Source organism: Monodelphis domestica, chromosome 4, assembly GCF_027887165.1.
Source record: "Monodelphis domestica isolate mMonDom1 chromosome 4, mMonDom1.pri, whole genome shotgun sequence".
Lineage (NCBI taxonomy): Eukaryota > Metazoa > Chordata > Mammalia > Didelphimorphia > Didelphidae > Monodelphis > Monodelphis domestica.
In genome coordinates, this window is record NC_077230.1 from 339,242,992 (window position 1) to 339,259,404 (window position 16,413).

Consider the following 16,413-nt stretch of genomic DNA (forward strand, 5'->3'; position numbering starts at 1 on the left):
GCCACTTTCTAGAACCTACTTACCTGCCTCTTCGGTCACTCATGAAGATAAAGAATCTGCCCAGCAATAAAACACTGTGCTCTGTTAAGTAGTGAGCTCCCCATCTCTGGACATATTCAGGCAGAGGTTAGCTGACCCCCATCAGGGATTCCTATACTGGGAAGATACTTTGATTAAATCACTGACTGTGAAATTCTAAAAACACAGAACTTATCAAATCTAATTGTGTCATTTTACAGAGGGAGAACCCAAGCAAAGGGGGTTGCCCAGAGCCATAAAGGTACCAGAGAAGAGAGCTGGGGCTCTGAGCCAAGCTCTGTGCCACCATATCTCATACTCTCTCCAAACCACCGAGCCCCGTGACTTCAATAATTCCTTCTGGAGTCATCATAACAACTTCCATTTCTGGAGAACCTTAAGGCTTCCTAAGTGCTTTCTTTTCAAAAACCCTTTGAGGTAGAGAGTGCTGAACTCCTCTGATGTTCTACGAGGGGCAGATTCTATGGCCTGAAGACCGCAGGAGGGAGCTTTGTCCTCCATATGAAAGGGGTGGCTCTCATCATCAGACCTGTCCAACAAGAGAATGCCCGGCCTCGTGGTGGGGTGAGCCTCTGATCAGGGAATGAGCCAACAGAAGCTTAGCGGCTCCCCTATCAGGAATGCACTAAGGCTGGGACTCGTGCTTCTAGGGATGGAGGGAACAAATGCTAGCCACTGCTGGGGAACAGTCAAACTGGTCCGAACCCTCCAGGCAGCCTGAATCATCGGGACTCCAATCCTGGAATTAGCTCAGAGGAATAATAATAGCATTAACAATGACATTGATAACTTGGACTCTCTGCTTTTATTCAATTACAAGAAGTTATTTCATCTACCTGTGTGATGCTCCGTCGAACATGAAATGTAATAGAATACTAGGACGATATCCATTTGTCTCAGGGCTGTTTCTATCTAAACTCCATGGTGGGGAAAAAGATGAAAAAGTAAGAAAATAACAATAAAAAATAATGGTAGTTGACATTTCTAGAGCACTTGATTTGCTAATTTAACATACATGATCTCACTTGAGAATTGCAATAACCCTGGAAGTAGAGAGACTACAGGTATTCTTTCCCTATTTTATGGATGAAGAATCTGAGGCTAAGAAAGGCTAAATGATTTGCCTGCAGCTGCTGAATAGGATTCAATTCAGGTCTTCTGTCTCAAAGATTCTTAACTTTTTTGATGTCATTCCTCCCTTCCCACCTCCACCTACCCACCTGCAGTCTGGCGAAGCCAATGGACCCCTTGCCAAAATAATGTCTTTAAACTCATAACATAAAATACATAAATTTGAAAATAAAATCCGTTATCTTGAAATGTAGTTTTCAAAATAATAAAAAAATAAAAACAAAAACACATTTCTTAAGAACCTATCCTACAGGGGCAGCTAGGTAGTATAGTGGACAGAGTGCCAGGTCTGGAGTTGTAGAGAATGTGGATTCAAATCTGGCATCAGATACTTCCTGGCTGTTGTAAAAATTAAATTTCATCTCTAGTAATAAAAATATTATATTTTATGAGGTTTATTAAGAATTACTAGAAATCAAGGATACAAAATAATAACCACGTGCCCATGGCTGATTAGCCCATTCAAAATCCCCACACTTAGCTTACTTCCTACATCATTGCAAAAAGGAATGGAAGAGAGGAGAGCATTGGAAGCCTTATTGACAGTTAAATACTAATTGTGATCTCACTCAGGTGAGATTATAGGGAATTCTGGGAAATACCAAGGACTTCTGGGGATTGAAGTCTAGGATTCATTTTTACACTGTCACCTTGGGCAAGTCACTTAACCCCAGTTGCCTAGAACTTTCTACTCTTCTGTCATAAAAGTGACAACCAAGAACAAATATGATTTGAAAAAAAGACTACAAGTCTATCCTATCCTACAAGTCACACTGGCAATATCTATCTGGTGAATGGATTTCCCTTAACTATTGTGTTCTATCTAAACCTCTTTGCCCAAAGTTAGGAGTCTCTGCCAAGGCAGCTAAGTGGCTCAGTGGATAGAACCTAGAGTCAGGAGGACCTGAATTCAAATCCAGCCTCAGACACTTACTAGTTGTGTGACCTGCTCAAGTCACTTCACCCTGTTTCCCTCAGTTGCCCCATCTGTCAAATGAGCTAGAGAAGGAAATGGCAAACCATTCCAGTCTCTTTGCTAAGAAAACCCAAAAGGGATTTCCTAAGAGAGGGCATGACAAATAACTGAACGAGAAAATGAAATCTCTTCATGGAGAGTGGCTGGCTGGTGGTTATGGTGATTGCAGAGGGCTAGGGAGGAGGCACCAACCAGGAAGTTAGAAGGTGAATTGGATGATCCATTACATTAACCTCCTCATGATAACATCTGGTAGGATTCAAGGACCAAGAGCTAAGAGGGTCTTAAGGGGCCATCTAATCTACACCCCCCTCATTTGACAGAGGAGGAAACTGAGGCCCAGACAGGGCAAGTCATACAGCCTTGAGTCACACTCTTAACAGAGACAGGCTATGAACCCAATGCCTCTCACTCTGAAGCCAGTCATCTTTTCACTCTTACTTAATTCGAGTATAACTTTGGGCAAGTTATTTAATAATATTTCTGCAGCTGTAAAATGAAAGTATTAGACTAAATGATCTCCAAGGGTCCTTCAAACTTTCAATCAAGGGTCCTATGAGCCTTTTTAGAAATTGTAGGGGCCAACAATGATGGGGCTCCAAGGACTTTGAGGGGATCTTTCCTTCACTAGAAATCACCTCAAAACTAGAACTACTGCCCTATTGGGTAAGAAGATAAATTCTAGCCCTGTTCCTGGCACCTAAAGCCCTCCACAACCAGGCATAAACTTGTCTATCCAGTCTTGCAACCTCCTATTACTCTCCTCTACTAAAGTTCTACAGCTCTCTGCTCCCTACCTAAACACATACACGCATATTTTTTCCTTCTTTCTCTTTGCTTGTCAAATCCCTATCTATCCCTTGAAGTGCACCTTAAATGCATATAGCCCTTAGAAAGTATTTCCTGAACCCTAGTTGGTAATGATCTTCCTCCTCAGACTTCACAAAAAACTCTGCACATCTCTAATGCACTTATCATGTAATAATTTGTGTTATATTTTTCTGTGTTGGAGTTTTATCTTCTTATAAGACTATAAACTCCAAGAGGGCAGGCAAAATACCTTTTCTTAATGTATCTCCCCTGTAAGATGTTCTACATACAGTAACCACATAATAAACAACTGCTGAATTAATCAGACTACATTTAGATCTTAAAAGGTTAAAAAAAATAGGCTGAACCAAACAGATGAATTTTAATAGGGATTATTAAAAGCCTTACTCAAAATCTTGGGTTCAAGAAACTGCCTTTCCAAAGATAAGACAATGGGGGGGAGGGGGTACAGTTGGACAGCAGTTTAAAAAAGCATGGGGGTTTCATCAGTCACAAAGCTGGTCAGCATCTGGAGTAACATCTGAACTCAGATCTATCTGACTCCTCCTCACAGTCATAAATCAAGAAAAAGAACTAGGTACAATGATTGGGAGTTGCAGAGGGACAGATTTAGGGTCCAGATAAGGAACAGCTTTCTAACACTTAGAGCTATTCCAAAGTGGAATCAGCTGCCTTGGGAGGCAGCTTCCTTCCATTCTCCCCTCCTTCCTTCCTTCCATCCTCTTCTCCTCCTTCCTTCCTTCCTTCCTTCCTTCCTTCCTTCCTTCCTTCCTTCCTTCCTTCCTTCCTTCCTTCCTTCCTTCCTCCCTCCCTCCACCTCTTTATTCCTTCCTTCCTTCCTTCCCTCCTTTCTTCCTTCCTTCCATCCCTCCCTCCTTTCTTCCTTCCTTCCTTCCTTCCTTCCTTCCTTCCTTCCTTCCTCCACCTCTTCCTTCCTTCCTTCCTTCCTTCCTTCCTTCCTTCCTTCCTTCCTTCCTTCCTTCCTTCCTTCCTTCCTTCCTTCCTTCCTCCCTCCCTCCACCTCTTTATTCCTTCCTTCCTTCCTTCCCTCCTTTCTTCCTTCCTTCCATCCCTCCCTCCTTCCTTCCTTCCTTCTTCCCTTCCTTAACTTCTGTCTTAGAATAAATATTATGTAATGGTTCCAAAGCAGAAGAAGGTGTAAAGGCTAGGTAATCTAAGTTAAGGGATTTGCCCAGGATCACAGTGTCTGTGGGCAGTCTTGAGGCCTGGTTCTCTGTCTACTGAGGCACCTAGTTGCCTCCTCCATCATCTTTTTTTCCTCCAGTTTCACTGTCTTAAAAATTTTTTTAAACAATATTTTTTTTTATTTTTTCCCTTTAATATCCAATTTTCTAAAGTTTTGAGTTCAACATTCTCTCCCTTCTTCTGGTCCTCCTTCCCTTCCCCTTTCCTGAGAGGGTAAACCATCAGACACAGATTTTTACATCCATCGTCCTTCTTAAATCTGGTCAGTCAATTAAAAGATAACTCAAGCCCTGCTTTGTAGCACTCGCTGATTCTGTGAATGCTCACAAACATTTCACAAGGCGGCACCCCCTGCCTGGAGGGGCGATTTTCGTTCCAGTGTGGCTTGGCCTCGAGGGCCTCCGACATCCATTTCAACTCTGGACACCTGTGATTTTGAATTCTTAAGCCCCTTTCGTCTTGGTATTAATGTGATGTCTAGAAAGTGTGTGTGTGTGTGGGGGGGAGAATGAGGAGACCCAGGTTCGAACCCAGCCTTCCTCTGTGACCTCAGCCAAGCCCCTCTCCTCCCTGAGGCTGTTCCATTCTCCGGAACCACAAAGAATAGACTGAGTGGATTTAGGTTCTTTCTTTCATTTCCGGCTCTGGGATACTCCGAGGAACTCCGCTGGCCCCAGTGAGCCAAGGAGAGGCTCTCCCCCCATCCCAAGTGTGTTTTGTACCTGAAGCATTTTCTGAGCCAGCATCCAGACTAGCTGGGGCGGATGTGGGCTGAGGAAGGCCACGCAGAGGCCCCCATTTATAAAATCAATAAGTAATCTCTCGAATTTGCCATTGGCTCTGGGAGCACATGACTTCCTCCTCTTTCCCGGCCCTTCCGGAGCATGAAGGCCTTTTTACTCCCGGTAAGGTTGGCCTTCAATCCCCCCCCCCCACACACACACACCCATCCTAGGGCTTTTGCCTTCAGGCTCTGCAGGGTGCTGAAGGAAGGGCTGGATGACCCCAGTGGCTTACTCCATCCTAGTCATCTTCTGTTCAATATAATTTACCCCACGGGGCTGGGCAAAATGTTGGATCCTTTTTTCCCCAAAATATTGAAGCCCTTATTTTCTGTCAGCAACCACTCTAAGACGGACTAGCCAGGGTGAAGTGACTTACCCAGGGTCACACAGCTAGGCAGTTGCCACACTTTTTAAGGCCTTCGTGTCTTCCTCTGTCAAATAAAAGGACTGAGTTAGGCTGACCTCTTGGGTCCTTTTCCAGATCTAAACAGAGGATGCGATCATTGACTTAGGTGGGACTCCTCCAGGCTCTTCCTACCACCTGGGCACAGACCTGGGTGTCTGAGGCCCCCCATGGGAGGAGGCCCAGCCTGTATATGTTCATATATGTTCATATGTGTATACGTGTGCCCATCTATGCATGTGTATGCCAACACATTTCTATTTATACACACAAATATATGGTGTACATATACACACATGTCTATGCCTATTGTGTGTGCAAGTGTACATGTGTGTACACACAGCTATCTATTGTGCATACATTTATATATGCATGCACTTGAATCACATAAAATGTGCATATACACATGTATGTATATATGCACACATACCTTTAATGTATAGAATCTACACATCTATATGCCTACATGAACTTGTATGCACTCCTGTATATAAACACCGATGTATACAAACATAACACGTTGGCAGGTGCGTACATAGCTATACACATAGATACAGAGTGGGCACATCCTTAATTACATGTAGGCAAACTTACAACACATGTACATGTGCCCCTAATTATGCGTTCAAAACACATGCATGTGTGTATACAGACACACGTCATATATTGCCCCTAATTACAGGTAGACAAACATATAATGCATTTCCATGTGTGCACAGGTACACAGCCACATGTGCTGTGTGTCCCTAACTACATGTGGATAAAATATAATTGCATTATATGGGCATATATGTACATATGCATGCACTGCTTTAATTATATGTAGATAAACATAATACATTTGCCTAGTGTACATGTAGACACGTGTATATACACTTCTAATTACATGCACATATATTTATTTGTGCTATAAGCTGTGGTCATTGTATGACACACCTATGCAATGATGATGCATATGTGTACATGTCCATGTGTGCCCATTTACATATATACCAATACATTTCTATATATACACATGTATATGCAAGTGGTGTGTACAGATATCTGTCTATTGTGCCTATGCAGACATGTATGTATATATAGATATCTATTGTGCATGTACTTCTATACACACATGTGAATACATCTAAACATGTATATACATAAATACTGTCTCTGTATGAGCACATATATGCCATGAATATAAACATATATTTACCAAACTCAATGATGTTATATGTTCATATTTGTGTGCATATAAAGACTGTAAACACAAGCACCCCAGTTACATGCATGTACATCCTGTGAACCATGATCTGTGATTCGTGTGTGGGCTCACATATTCCTACATGTCTGTGTGTGTTCTTACATGAGCACATCTACACCATGTACACCAATCATACAGACACAATATTTACACAATCTATATACCTATATATAGGCAGCTTCAGAGAAGCACACACATGTGCCAAAATCCTATGAACCGACAGTCTATAGTTAGCACATGTACACATATGTGTACGTGAGTACATATATACATGTATATGTAATAGATCTCTACAGGCATATTCATAGAAATAAAATATATACACATATTTATTCATACATATGTATATTCATACAGCCATGATGCCATCTTTAATTTCCTTCTTAAAAAAGGAGAAACATAACCCTTAGACTTAATTTTAAATTTAAATTATATTATTTTTAAATTAAAATGTCCCCTTTCCCCATAATCAGAATGGAGAGGTCAAGGATAGACTCCATCCCCACTCCCCACCCCCCCCTTCAGCTTTTCTTTTGTGTTCCAAGGCAGAGGAACAAGAAGGGCTGGCAATGACTTACCTAAAGTCACACTGGAGGAAGTGTCTGAAGCCTCGGATCCTCTGGTCTCTAGGCCCGCTAGGCCCGCTAGACCCACTAGGCCCACTAGACCTGCTAGACCCTATGGGTCCTCTAGACCCTCTAGGCCCACTAGGCCCGCTAGGCCCTCTAGGCCCTCTAGACCCTCTAGGCCCACTAGGCCCACTAGGCCCTCTAGGCCCTCTAGGCCCACTAGGCCCACTAGACCCGCTAGACCCTCTTAGACTCTCTAAGTCCTCTAGGCCCACTAGACCTACTAGGCCCATCCACTGACCTATCTGGTTGCCCCCACCTTATGCTTTCAGGATTTAAATCCAGAGAAGATCTCCGAGTTTATCCAGTTTTATCCCCTCCACTTTACAGAGGAAGAATCTGAGGCCTAGTAGGCCAAATGCCTTCCCACAGCCACCAAGGTAACTTGGGCAGCAGAGCAAAGATCCCGGCCTGGGCCCCCTTTCCTTTGGCATCTCATCTCCTCCTTCGCCCACACTGCCAAGCACAGAGCAGAAGGACAGGAGAAGAAAGGCTGGACACATGGGGAAGGCACACTGTCTGCAGTGCCCGGAGGCCCTCCTAGACGATGGAGATGGGGAAGAATAAAGCTTCTGAGACTCTAGGGAGCCAGAGGGATCCAGGACACTCCCCTCTCTGCCAGCCATGACAGAGGTCAGGACATTCCAGAAGGAAGATGGTGGAGGGAAGTGGGCTGGGAAACAGGGCCTCTGCTCAGGGGGCCAGGGCTCTGCCTAATCTACAACACACAAGAAACAAGAGAGCTGGACTAAGATCTGGGAGGCCCACATCCCAAGCAGGCCCAGCCCCCAGTGCCAGCCAGATGACTTTGGGCAAAATCAGGGAGCCCTCTCTGCCTCAGTTTCCCTGTCTATAGAGTGTGTGTGGTGGGGTGTATGTGTGTGTGGGGTGCCCCTAGGTGACCTGTAAGATCTTTTCCATTCTTGGCATTATGTCTTCCAAGGTTCCCTCCCACTCCAAATTCTGTGATAGTTACACTGGCTCTCAAACATCCTTCCTCCAAGAACCTCCATCCCATCCCACATCCCTCATTAGAGAACTTGATAAAACTTTCACATTTATCATCTCACCAATTGCTTCAAAATTAACCTGCAGAGTAAGCTGGGTGGATACTGTCATCCTCATTTTACAGAATGGGAAACTGAGGCCTGCCAACAGGAATGGGCTTGCACAACACTCCACAGTAGATGGCAGAGCTAGGATTCAAATCCAAAGCTTCCAATCAATGCCTTTCTTGACCCAGCGTCATCTTTTTTTAATTAATTTTAATTTTTTTTCAATTGCTTGTAGAAACCAGTTTTGGCCATTGTTTTCTGACATTTTGCAATTCCCTTCCCTACCCCTAGATGTAGGAGCTGCCTGCAGTTCCTACACACAATAATCAATAACTAACATGACCATGAGTCTGGCATATGAACACATGAGATACAATATCAATACATCGATAATACTTCCAAGATGCTAATGTGCCTGGTATGCTACACTAGAGGTGAACACTTCCTGCATAACCCTGGCCATCCTGCTTCAACATGCTGGTCCTCAGGTTTCACCTCTGTAAAATCGGTGGTGGGGAGTAGGGGGCTGGGAGGGTGTTATTAGACTGCTTTCAGGCAATACATTTTTCCATATGCCCCATCTAGTCCTGTTTTCACTAACCACTCAGCATCCCCCTACCCAGCTTCACCAGGAAGCTTTCACTCTCAGGGTTGGAAAAGGCATTAGGGGTCATTTCATCCAGCCTCTTAAGTACAACAAAGCAGGCTGCCAGTGAGGACCTCAAAGTGACAAGAAGCTCACTACCTCACAAGGCAGCCTGTTTCCTACAGAGTTTTTCCCTTTCCCTTTCCTTCTCTCTCTCTCTCTCTCTGAACCCTTCCCTCCTCCCTCCCTCTCTCCCTCCTCTCTTTTTCTCTCTCCTTCTCCCTCCCCTTCCCTCTCCCTCTCTCTTCTCTCCCTTTCCCCCTCCCTCCTCTCTCCCCTTCCTTCCCCCTGTCTCTCTCCCCTTCTCCTCTCTCTGTCTGTCTCTGTCTTTGTCTCCCTCCCTCTCTCCTTCTCTCCCTTCCCCCCTTTCTCTCTCCTCTCTCCCTTTCCCCTTTCTTCTCCCTCTCTTCCTCCCTCCCCCTCCCCTTCCTCTCTCTCCCCCTCTCTTCTCTCCCTTTCCTCCCCTCCTCTCTCTGCTCCTTCTATCTCCCTCTGTCTCTCTCTCCTTCTCTCCCTCTCCTATCTCTATATAAATCTATTTCTTTCTTCCTTTTTCTATTTCTTTTTCTTTTCTCTCTCTCTCCCCCCCTCTCTCCCTCTCTCTGTTGGTCTGTATCTGTCTCTGTGTATGTGTCTCTCTCCCCCTTCCTTCTCTTTCTATCTCTCCCCTTCCCTCTTCCCTCCCTTCCTCTCTTTTTCTCTCTCCCCCTCTCCCTCCCCTTCTCTCCTCCCTCTCTCTCCCCCTTCCCTCTGTCTCTCTCTTCTCTCCCTTTCCCCCTCCCTCTTCTCTCCCCCTCCTCTCTCTCTCCTTCCTTCTCCCTATCTCTCTCCCCTTCCCCTCTCTCTACATGTCTCTTTCTGTCTCTGTCTGTCTCTCTCCCCCCTCTCTCTTCTTCTCTCCTTTCCCCCCTCCCTCTCTTTCTCTCTCTCCTCCTCTCTTCCCTCTCTTCCTCCCTCCCTCTCCCCTACCCCCCTCTCTCCATCTTGGTCTCTCTGTCTCTTTCTCTCTCTCCCCCTCTCTTCTTCTCTCCTTTTCCCCCTCCCCTCTTTCTTTCTCTCCCCTTCCTTCTCCCTTGGTTTCAGTCTCTCTACTCTTCCCTCCCTCTTTCTTTCTCTTTCTCTCTCCCTGTCCTCTGGTCTCTATATAGGTTTCTTTCTTTCTCTTTCTCTTTTTCTCTTTCTTTCTCTCTTCTTCTCTATATATCATCTTTTTATTTCTCTTTTTCTCTTTCTTTTTCCTTCTTTTTCTTTCTTTCTTCCTCTCTCTATCTCTGTCTGTCTGCCCCCCCCCCCTTCCTTTATTTAAAAAACCCTTACCTTCCAACTTAAAAACAACAGTGTGTATTGGGTTCCAAGGCAGAAGAGCAGGATGGCTAGGCAATGGGGGTTGAGTGACTTGCCCAGGGTCACACAGCTAGGAAGTGTGTGATGCCACCTTTGAACCCAGGACCTCCTGTCTGCAGGCCTGGCTCTCAATCCTCTGAGCCACCTCGCTGCCACCCTCCCTTTTCTTAAACAGAAACCTGACTGTAATTCTCTCCCAGAATTCTTACTTGCCACCACACACCCTTCCCCAGCCCTCTCCTAATTCTGCCCTTTGGAGCCCAACAGAACAAATCTAATCCTTCAGCCTAGGAGAGCCCTCTGGAGAGGCGAGGCAAGGACTAAACTTGATGGTGTTCAGATCCTCTCAGAATCTTAAGTACTCCCCCAAGGTGGCCTCGGGATGCTCAGCACCAGGCCCAGTCCTGCAGGACCCCTCAGGCAGTGGGGGCTCCCGGCTCCCCCGTTTGCCCGGGTCGGCTTCATTTTCTGCAGCATCAGATTGCTGGGGCGTTGGGGACCTCCAGGAAGAAGCGCTGAGTCATCCAAGACCTCTAAAACCTCTGCATTTTTAATAACAGCCAATTCTCTGTCGGGTACCATTATCATTTGGGAGGAGGAACCGGGAAGGAGCCTCCGCCTTCCATTCTCCAGAACCTCTACCCCCATGCCAACCCCAGCCTTGGCTGCTGAGGCCCAAGTTTCATCCATTAACTCAAAGGTCACCTGCTTTAGGAAACCCTCCCGGATTCCCTGAGGTCCATTACCACCTCCTCCCTCCCATCAGAAGGATCCTGGAAGCCGTTCAGAGACCATCTCTTCCAAACCCTTCCTTTGACAGAAGAAACTGAGGCTCGTTGTGGAGCCACACCACAGGCAGGCTCTGCCTCCGCATCCCCCTCCGCCCCATCCTCCCAGGCAAAGCTCCCCGGGCACTTCCTTCTGGACCTCACTAAGGCGATCCGAGTCCAGGCAGGCAAACCTGAGTCATATCTCATCTTTCTATGTCCTCCCAGCCAGCCTACAGTAAGCCTTCAATAAATGGCTCTTAATGGAATTGATTTTATCTAGCTTAAGGCTTAGAGCTTGGTTAAAATTTAACCGAAGCTGGCTAGGATAGAAGGGATAGAATTTGGGGGTGCTCTCTATCATTTATTCCTTGGAGTGATGGAGTTGGCAGGATTTTTTTCCTAGAGGGAAGGTTTTGAGGGGGCAAGAAAGCACTGGTTTGGGGAGGGGGGAATATAGAGGACTAAGGGGTGGGGATGAAGGAAGGGGCTTGGCAGAGGGGAAAGAGTGGCTAGGTCCTGGGTTCAAGTATACCTTACCTGGGAGGCTTTGGTTAAGTCCCTTTTATCCCATTTTCTTATCTGTAAAATTGTGGGGGGGGGGGTGAACTAAATGGTCTCTAAGGTCTGTTGGGGATAGAAAAGTTGAATTTCAGGCCTTTCTGTCTTCTGCTAAGGACCCGTCTTCTCTCAACACTCAAATTTACAAGAAAGGGGCAGCCCGCCCCAACTCCCCATGATCCCAAAGTGATAAGAATGACAAATAAATAAACTGATATCACAGAATTCATATCCAAAAGCAGCTTCTATCCAGGGAATCTCAAACTCACCTTGGTAAGGGGGGGGAAAAATCACTGGATTAAACTTTAGGGGACTCCGCTCTGAGACCTTGAGGAAGTCACGTTCTGAGCCTCCACCTTCTCATCTGTAACATGGAAGGGCTGGATAGAGGATATCTAAGGTCCTTTCCAGGACGAGTGTCCAGAACGAGGACCCTCAGACCCAGAAAAATCATTAGTCACCAAAGAACCATTCCATGATGGCCAACGGACTGGTGGGGAAAAAATGAGAAGATTCAAAGGAGCCGTGATACCTCTCTTTTAGCTCATTCAGTCTTGGGTTCTATTCAGAAAAGCATCATATCTAAGCAATGGCCTGTCTTGGTCACATCACAAAGATGGCGCTGAGTGTGAGGCTTCATTCTGGGAGATATACTGATAAGCGGGAGAGGAGGGCAACCAAGATGGTAAAAGGCCCCCCAGTTCCATACCAAATGGAAGACTGGTTGAAGGAACTGGGGATATCAAGTCTCATACAAGGAGGTTCATGTGCTAGTTGTTTTCAAAGATTGGAAGGGCTGACTTTTGGAAGAATATTAGGCTTTTGGTATATGGCTCCAGCAGGGAGAACAAGGAACAAGGGATGGAAGTTGCAGGGGGGCAAAATTAGGATTTATAGAATAACAATATAATTATTATAATTTATATAATATTATTCTGATAATTCTAATTCTTATAACATGGTTATAACTATATGTTTTCTATCATTATAATGATAAATAATGAAATGATATTCCAATTAATATATTTGTATAATAATAATAATTTATAGAACACTATTATAATAGTTGTAATTTATGTAATAATGTTATAGTAATTATAATTCAAATAATATTTTTATAATTATACTATATTATAATAATGATGATATATGTAATGATATTTGAATTAATATAATTTGTATACTATGATGTATATGCTATTATAATAATTATAATGTTATATTTAATAATTATAATTGATATAATATTTATAATAATTATTTATATTATAATACTGCTAATGTACTATTATGAGTCATACAATCTGCATAATTTGCTAATAATTTATGGATACTATTATAATGGTTATAATTTATGTAATAATATTATGGTAATTATAATTCATAGAATGCTGTTATAATAACTATATCATCATCATCATCATCATGGGTATAATGATATTCTAATTTGTATAATAATTCTAAGGTTATTATAATTTATGTAATAGTGTTAAAATAATTACAGTTTCTATTACAATAGTATTATTATAATCGTGGTATAGTAGATAAGAGTACCAGACTGAGAATCAGAAAGACTCATTTTCCTGAGTTCAAATCTGACTTCAGATAATTACTAACTGTGTGATCCTAGAATCACTTGAGCCTGTTTGCCTCAGTTTCCCCATCTGTAAAACGAGTTAGGGAAGGAAATGGCGAACCACTCTAGTATCTTTGCCAAGGAAACCCCAAATGGAGTCTTAAGGAGTCAGACGCAAGTGAAAAACAACTGAACAACAACAATGACAATAGCTAGCATTTATAGAACTCTTTCAGATTGGCAAAGCACTTCACAATTATTTCTCATTTGATCCCCACAACAACCCTGAGATGTGGGTGCTATTACTATCCCCATTTAACCTGTGAGAAAACTGAGGCAAAACAGAGGTTACGTGATCTGCCCAAGGTCACCCGGCTGGTCGGTACCTGAGGCTGGATTTTACTCGTGTTATTTTTTCTAGTGAAAGCCAACATGACAAAGCAGAAAGCACGGCTATTTGGAGGGAGAGGGGTTCCAGTCTTGTGTGACCTTGAGGAAGGAGCTTAAATCCACTGGGCCTCAGTTTCCTCATTCGAAAATGAGAGGGTCAGTCTAGATGACCTGTGAGATCCCCTTTGGTTCTGCATCTCTGATCACTGGCGGTCTTCAAGCAGAAACTGGATGGCTATTTGTCAGTGATGTCGTGAGAGAAATCTCTGCAGAGGCATGAGCTAGCCCGGATGGCCTCAGAGGCCCTTCGGCTCTGCAGTACTATGACTCAGACGTTTTAGAAACATTTTCAATGCTGTATTCCATTTGTACCACATTGCTTCAATGCGGGCAGCACGACTCTCCGCAGCCCAGCCCCCACCATAAAAATCTAGCTTCGTCAGAGTTGAGTGAGCTCTGCAAGGACGGCAAATTTGGGGGCTTTACCTTTTTTTTTTTTGCCTTACAAAGAGATCTCATTTAAGGAATATAGCTAGAGTCAACCCATCCCAGGGATTTTTGGATAACGCTGAGCATCCTTTCCCCCAAGAAAGGTCAGGACAATGTCACAGGATGCAAAGCTAGAGGGATCCTTAAAGACTAGTTCTCTGAAATAGTCTTTCCTTCTGTCTCATTCCTCCCAAACATCTATAATTATTTAAAAAAATTTTTAATCTCTACATTTGGTCTTAGAATCAATACTATGTAAAATAGAAGGGGGTGCAGGTGGGAGGTTAAGTGACTTGCTCTGGGTCACCCAGCTAGGAAATATCTGGCTCTCAATCCACTGAACTACCTAGATACCCCCCCCCAATATATTCTTAACCCTCACAGTGACCTCCAGTTCCTCTCCCTCCCCGTTTTCCTAATCTATCACCCTGGCTCTTGCCTCACTTTCCTGTGAAGACAGCCTTGACAAGTTCAACCAGCTCATAGTCTTGAATCTTGTGCCCCCCTGTCCCATCTCTGGGCTCAATCCCCTCCCTCAATCCAATAACAATTTCTGTATTGTGCCAAACTAATATTCCTAAGACACAACTCTAACTCTCACCTCCTTGCTCAAAAACCTTCGATGGCTCCTCAATGCCCCTACCATAAAATATAAACTCCTTGGCCTTTAGAGCTTCCCATAATCTTGCTTCTATATGTGTTTTCTGGCTTTTTTCATATTTCTACTATTTATATGTTTTACATTTCAGCCAGAAGGGCCTATTTAGTATTCCTAACAGGGGAAGGAGTGTTGCATTTGGAGCTTGTGTTCAAATCCCAGCACCAAATACTTCATATTTGTATAGTCTTGGGGAATTCATTTAACCTCACTAGACCTCAATTTGATCATCTCTAAAAGGGAAGACCTTGATTCAGATAGCCTCTTGGGTCTCTTTCCAGTTGTAAATGTATAATTTCATATACATCAAATTATAAAATTACATGGAAAGTACTTTGTAAATAAATACATATATATATATATACATGTATATGTGTATTTGTTATTATTCAGTTGTGTCTGACTCTTCATGAACCCCATTTGGGATTTTCTTGGCAATGACAGTGGAGAGGTTTGACATTTTGCAGCTCATTTTACAGATGAAGAAACTGAGGCAAACAGGGTGAAATGACTTTCCCAAGGTCACACAGTTAGTAAATGTCTGAGCTAGATTTGAACTCAGGAAAAGAGTCTTCCTGACTCAAGGTCAGACACTCTCTCCACTGAGCTAACTAGCTGTGTAGATGGACAGACAGACAGACAGGTAGAGACAGAAATAGATATATACATACTGTTTGCAAAGCACCTTTCATGTATTCTATAAGATATATACATATATATCTCAGTGACTATTACTATTCCATAGTATCTCCCACCTCCCTTCTTCGCCTTTGCAATGGGCTGTCCCCTCTTTTTAGGCTGCATTCTTCTTCCCCTTCATCTCTTAGAATCCTTAGCTTTCTTCAAGGTCAAGCTCAGCTGCCATCTCTTACTTGAGGCCTTCCCTGATTCCCCCAATTGTTAATACTCCCTCCCTCCTCAGATTACCTCATATATTTAGCTATAATGACCCTACCGCCTCTCAAATCAGTCCATTCCCCTTCTGTACAGCTCTCATTGGTAAGGAAGGGGCAGCTAGATGGCACAGTGGATAGAGTGCTGGGCCTGGAGATAAGAAGACCTTAGTTCAAACCCAGCCTCAGACACTTACTAGCTATGTTATCCTAGGCAGGTCACTTAACTGTTTGCCTTGGTTTCCTCATCTGGAAAATGAGCTGGAGAAGAAATGGCAAACCACTGCAGTAGCTTTGCCAAGGAACCCCAGATGGAGTCACAAAGAATTGGATATAACTGAAAAAAACACAACTGAACAATGGTTAGGAAGCTTTTCTTGATATCAAGCCCAAATTGGCTTCTTTTTAACTTTCAGCTTTTGTTCCTGATTCTATCCCCTGGTTCAAAGTAAATAAGTCTATTCCTTATTCTCCATGACAGCCAAGAATGTGGTTTACTTTGGTAGGGAGCATCCTACATCATAGCTAACATTTATTTAAATCTTACTATGTGCCAGGCAGTATGCTAAGCCCTTTACAATTATTATTTCATTTGATCCTCTCAACAGCCCTGTGACTATATATTATTATTATCCCCATTTTACAGAGGAGGAAACTGAGGCAAACAAAGGCTAAGCAATTTGCCCAGAATCAATATAACTACTAGGCAATCTGAGGCCAGAGTTGAACTCAGGTCTTCCTGATCCCAGACCCAGCATTTCTATCCATTCTATCCATTTTGCCTCCAC

General features: G+C 43.7%; 1 protein-coding gene across 6 annotated transcripts in view; it reads right to left on the minus strand.

Annotated features, from left to right (window-relative positions):
• Positions 1-16,413, minus strand: part of USP35 (ubiquitin specific peptidase 35) — a 77,426-nt gene that overhangs the window by 58,633 nt on the left and 2,380 nt on the right. For 3 of the 6 annotated variants that reach the window (XM_056794920.1, XM_056794917.1, XM_056794913.1), the window contains 3 exons: positions 5,345-5,399; positions 876-951; positions 24-156 (listed from right to left, as the gene is read on the minus strand). The gene's annotated coding sequence lies outside the window, so the exon portion shown is untranslated. Of the gene's footprint in view, positions 1-23; positions 157-875; positions 952-5,344; positions 5,400-7,195; positions 9,120-16,413 lie in introns of those variants that run through there. The other 3 variants (XM_056794918.1, XM_056794915.1, XM_056794919.1) reach the window with 2 other exon arrangements.